Source organism: Acyrthosiphon pisum, chromosome X (assembly GCF_005508785.2).
Source record: "Acyrthosiphon pisum isolate AL4f chromosome X, pea_aphid_22Mar2018_4r6ur, whole genome shotgun sequence".
Lineage (NCBI taxonomy): Eukaryota > Metazoa > Arthropoda > Insecta > Hemiptera > Aphididae > Acyrthosiphon > Acyrthosiphon pisum.
The window spans coordinates 128,235,123-128,240,151 of record NC_042493.1 but is presented as its reverse complement, the minus strand read 5'-3'; the positions used below and the strand labels follow the sequence as shown (position 1 = coordinate 128,240,151).

Genomic DNA, 5,029 nt, shown 5'->3' with positions numbered 1-5,029 from the left:
TAATTTTTTAAATTTCTTTTTAATACATTTTGCAATTAAATATGCTATTTCGATTTTTATTTTTGATAGAACAATTCTATTAAAAAATATTTTGCGGATTTTGCATTTCAGATTTTTGAAAAATATTTTAATAATTATTGCGTTTCACGATTTGCAAAATAATTAAACGAATATTGCATTTCAATTTCTATGAAAAATATTTTAATAATTATTGCGTTTCACGATTTGCAAATTAATTGGGGGAATATTGCATTTCGATTTATATGAAAAATATTTTAGGAAATATTGCATTCGAATGAAAGTGTACCATAGTGACCCATATACTACTCCCACGTTTAAAACAAATTAAAAAAAATTAGAATTGGTACGATAAAACATTTCATTTTTATGTATTAGGCGTCTTTTCAATGAATAATGGTTTTGAATCCATTTTCTTGTCCTGCTGTTTCTTCTCATCCTTATAATCAACGTTATTAATATCATTTTAGTGTAAATTGATACCGTGTTTCTGACGTTCTGATCTTGTTATGTTATGAGTTGCTTTCATTGACGTGGTTTTTGATTTAACTGAATTTAATATGTTAGAGGATTGTTTCAAACCATCCTAAGATTCTTCATACTTTATTAATGGTACATTTTCTACATTACTTATGTAATACATGTCTAAAATGGGCTGGTTCATCGGGGAATACATCTATTCAGTTGCTGAGGTTTTAATTGTATGCGCTGCATTATATGGGCAATGAAAGTTTTGGGTCTCCATTGCCAAATGTAATAATTCCATAATATTTCGTGCTGAATGATGAATTCCTCAAGTTTAAAACAAATTAAAAGAAATTAGAAGGGGTACGCTAAAAGATTTTATGTTTATGTTTTGGCTGAATTTTCAAGTTGGCACCCGTAGGTATCTGTCATGCCCGGGTGGGGGATGGCGGCACTTGTTCTCCGGACACCGTTTCTTGCCCGAAGAAAAAATCCACCTAGTGGCCGGGAATCGAACCAGTGACGGCTGCGCCGCAACCGACCCCTTAGACCACTCGGCCCATTCGTCCCCCTGAAAAATATAATTTAATATAATACTAAACATCTATTTTTGTTTATGTAAATTAATTTATTATTGTCCCTGGTCTAAATATAGATATATTATTTTTCCACCCATCGTAATATGTATATACCTACGTTAAACATAAAACCCAAATGTTATTGTGGTCTGCATGTATTATGATTTTATTTTCACGTACTTAAGATTTATGTTGTGATTTTGTGAAAAAATAAATAGTACACTTATCTGTACCTATAATGATTAAATATTATGCCTATATAAACATAGTTGTTAGGTATAGTAATGTTTGCTATATTTTATAGTTGACGCTGTTTTTAATGTTTGAAATTTGAATAAGCTAACTAAAAAATATAATTAAAAAACTTAATTAGATATTGTACAAATATTAACACTTATATAATTTTTAATATTTAAAAGCACTATAGAATTATGTATATTGTATACTATACTATAATAATTTATAACATTGTTCGGGAAAAAAGCAATATTCTCTATTAGTATTCAATTAATTTAAAGCCGTTTCCAGTACCTAACTGTTAATCTGTTAAATGGTCTTTACTTGACATTTGCATGGTACGAAGACAATGGGACAGTTTTGATAACATTAAACGAATAATAATTTTCCACGTTTTCGTGATTCTTACGCATTTTGTCAAGATTTGAACTTTAAATGATATAAAATAAAATTGTGAAAATAGATTTTTATATTTTTCAAAGGCCATTGTAACAGTATATTAATAGTCTTGTATTAAATTTTCAATCTTTTTTACCCAACAAACATTCATTGAAAATAAAAATAAAAAATTGGAGACTGAAAATGTCCTTAAAAAATTACAGTAGTAAAGTAGAGCGACATCCACTCACCCAATTTTTTGTAATTTATAATTATTTTTACACATATTATTACATATTAATTTGAGAAAAATTACGACCAAATACAATTTTATTTTTACATAAAATACATATAATTTTGAAAACGACTAATTTATCAAACGACCAATTTCCACAATAGCTATAATATCTGTAGGGGTTTCTTCATTATTTTTCCTCTTTTCACACCAAATTAAATACTCAATTGCTATATTTTTTTCACTAATTTTATCTTCAAAATAAATGGTGTGATTTTTTAGTTTTTCGACGTTTTTTTCTAAAGCGAATTTTGGTAATAATATTTCTTTTGACGATAAAATATCATTATTCTGTTCAAACCTATTTTCGAGATGTAAAATAAAACCATCTAAACACTGTAAAAATACAGATATTTTATAATACTCTTCTGGTGAATTACATGAATAATTATCCTTAAAATTTTGTTTATTCGTAGTACGCAGAATTTTAATTTCAGTATCAAAATACATTATATCTGTAATCGTATGTACCTAATATTGTTTACTTATCTGGGTACAACACTGAGAGCCATGACAACATTAATAACTAGCCAGGCTACGCGTCCTGTATTATTCCATGTTGATTACCGACTCAGTTCTGTTTTCCGTTCTGACCGCCTGGTGTCAATTCCATATTCTTTGGGACTGATTGTAGTTTTTTTGTCCATCCCATTTAAATTTCAAATTTCTATAAAAAATATTTCCAATATACAATTAATATTTTTCAAGCACTACCATATTATTATAAGACATACTGAAAAATACTGTCATTATGAATCTACCCCCTCAAAAACCAGCGTATATTGAAATTGATCCTCTGTAGGTACAACAACACAATAAGTTTCTTCATATCTGATATTTTTATAAAATGTTATGCATGCAGTGGTGATTAATAATAATATGTAAAATATAATGATCTAATTTGACATTTTAGGAAAACGACAAAATGTATCTAATAGTCCCGGTCTATTACTATAATTAATACGCTTATGATCCAATAACTATTTTTCCAAAAGCCATTCGGAACACTCTATTATGATAATAATTTTTGAATTACAGCAAAAAAAAAAAATTGAATCGAAAATTAGTTTTACATAAAAATTAACATTTTTCTACACTTTGTAAAGCTCCTTGGAATTTTGAAAGTGCCAATTAAATTCACTTTTTTTATCAAAAAAAGATACTGATCTCAAAAATCGAAGCATTTTTAGTACCAAAATGTTGCTAAGCTAAAAACACATATAATTGTAAAATTAATACATTTGCTCCACTGAGAATGTGATATAGGTACCTAGTCTAAAATTTGTAATGGTTAATTTTCAAATTAATAATATTATATAAATATTATTACATAGTTAATTAAAATATAATAGTACACCTGTTAAAAATATTATTGATAATAATACAATTTGAACAATAATTGATATTTTTGTCAGTTGAATAAAAACCAACAATCATTTATAAATTTCAAAAAAAAATTGATTATAAAATAATATTAACTGTAATTGAGAATTAACAGTACTATTAACATCAACGACGCTTATTAATTCCATGTCACATGGTTCTACTTGTATTTATAATGCAGTCGAACGTGATAGATTTCGTATGCCTTCGGAAAAATTCGACAAAAATGTTGTGGTCCAGGTGAGGCTCGAACTCACAACCCCGGCATTGCTCACGACTACTGTCTTATAAGTACCGTGCGCTAACCGATTGCGCCACTGGACCAGCACAATGTCCAGACCCAAAACAATGTGTTTTAAATGACATATAATTTTTATATACGGCATAGTGACAAAAATCTTATAAAATAGGTATAGTTAAGTATTTAGGTATAGTTAAGTGTACTATTTATTAATTTCACAAACTCACAACATAAATCTTAGGTACGTTAAAATAAAATCATAATAGGTACATGTAGACCACAAAAACATTTGGGTTTAATGTTTAACGTAGGTATTTACATATTACGTTGGGTGGAAAAATAATATACCTATATTTAGACCAGGGACAATAATAAATAACAAAAATAGATGTTTAGTATTATATTAAATTATATTTTAATAAAATATTGATTTGAAAACATATTGTAATTATTATACCAAATAATTAAAACCCGTGTATTATATAAATACAAAAATATAATACTCATAGTATTATTTTATTTATATTAGGTAAAACTATGTCTAAACTATTAATTAAATGCCTATTTATGTGCAAGAAACTATTACATTTTATAGGTACCTACGTACTTACTATCTTAATCACAGTATACCACCTATACAAATTAATAATATTACTGTCATTGTAATAAATAATTGAACAAACTCACTCATGAATGTTTGAACTTAAAAAATTATTTATACAAAAATTTGCGGATTAATAACACGCATGGAATAATAACAAACGTACAACTTAATAACTATAATTTGTCAAAGTAGGTATATTTTAAAAACATTTAAGGTAATGATATTACAATATTTTACGTCGTGTGTTTTATCATAATTTCTATTAATTTAAAATTTCAGATATCACTCAGATTCTTTTAAGTACTGTTAAAAAAATAATTCACAATCCAAATTTATTTTAAAGAATATAAGTATTAGTTACCTAATTATAAATTATGTTGTAAAATGTAAACAGGTACCTAGATTAAAAAAGCCTAGGATCATATAAATATTTAACACTAAATAAAATAAACATTCCGATGTGAAATACACATATAAGTGATAACAATTAATCAATTTTAAATGTGGTCAAATGATTAAAGAAAAATATCCAAAGAAATTATATACAAAAAAAGGAAACTAAATCATATTTTATTAAAATTGCAATATATAAGTATATAAATTTAAAATATTTGAAAAATTAAATAAATAAATAATAATAAATACAATAAATAATAATTAAATTTGGTACTTTAAATTATAGGCAACACCCCTTAGGTATTCTAGTCTGTCCCTATTTTCGTAGTCATTAACTAATTCTTTAAGTGTATCCCTTTTGCGTTTTTTGGATGGTTCGACCGTGCCCGCTATGTACTGATTTATTTTCATTTCATTTAAACTCTGTTCCTTTT

At 26.4% G+C, this 5,029-nt stretch overlaps 1 non-coding gene and 1 pseudogene across 1 annotated transcript; both read right to left on the bottom strand.

Annotated features, from left to right (window-relative positions):
* Nucleotides 1–385: 385 nt before the first annotated feature.
* LOC115033399 lies at nt 386–901 on the bottom strand (annotated as a pseudogene).
* Nucleotides 902–3,586: 2,685 nt separating this feature from the next.
* TRNAI-UAU lies at nt 3,587–3,678 on the bottom strand. Its single transcript is given in 2 exon segments — nt 3,587–3,622; nt 3,641–3,678. It is a non-coding gene; the product is annotated as a tRNA-Ile (tRNA).
* Between the last annotated feature and the right edge of the window lie 1,351 nt (nt 3,679–5,029).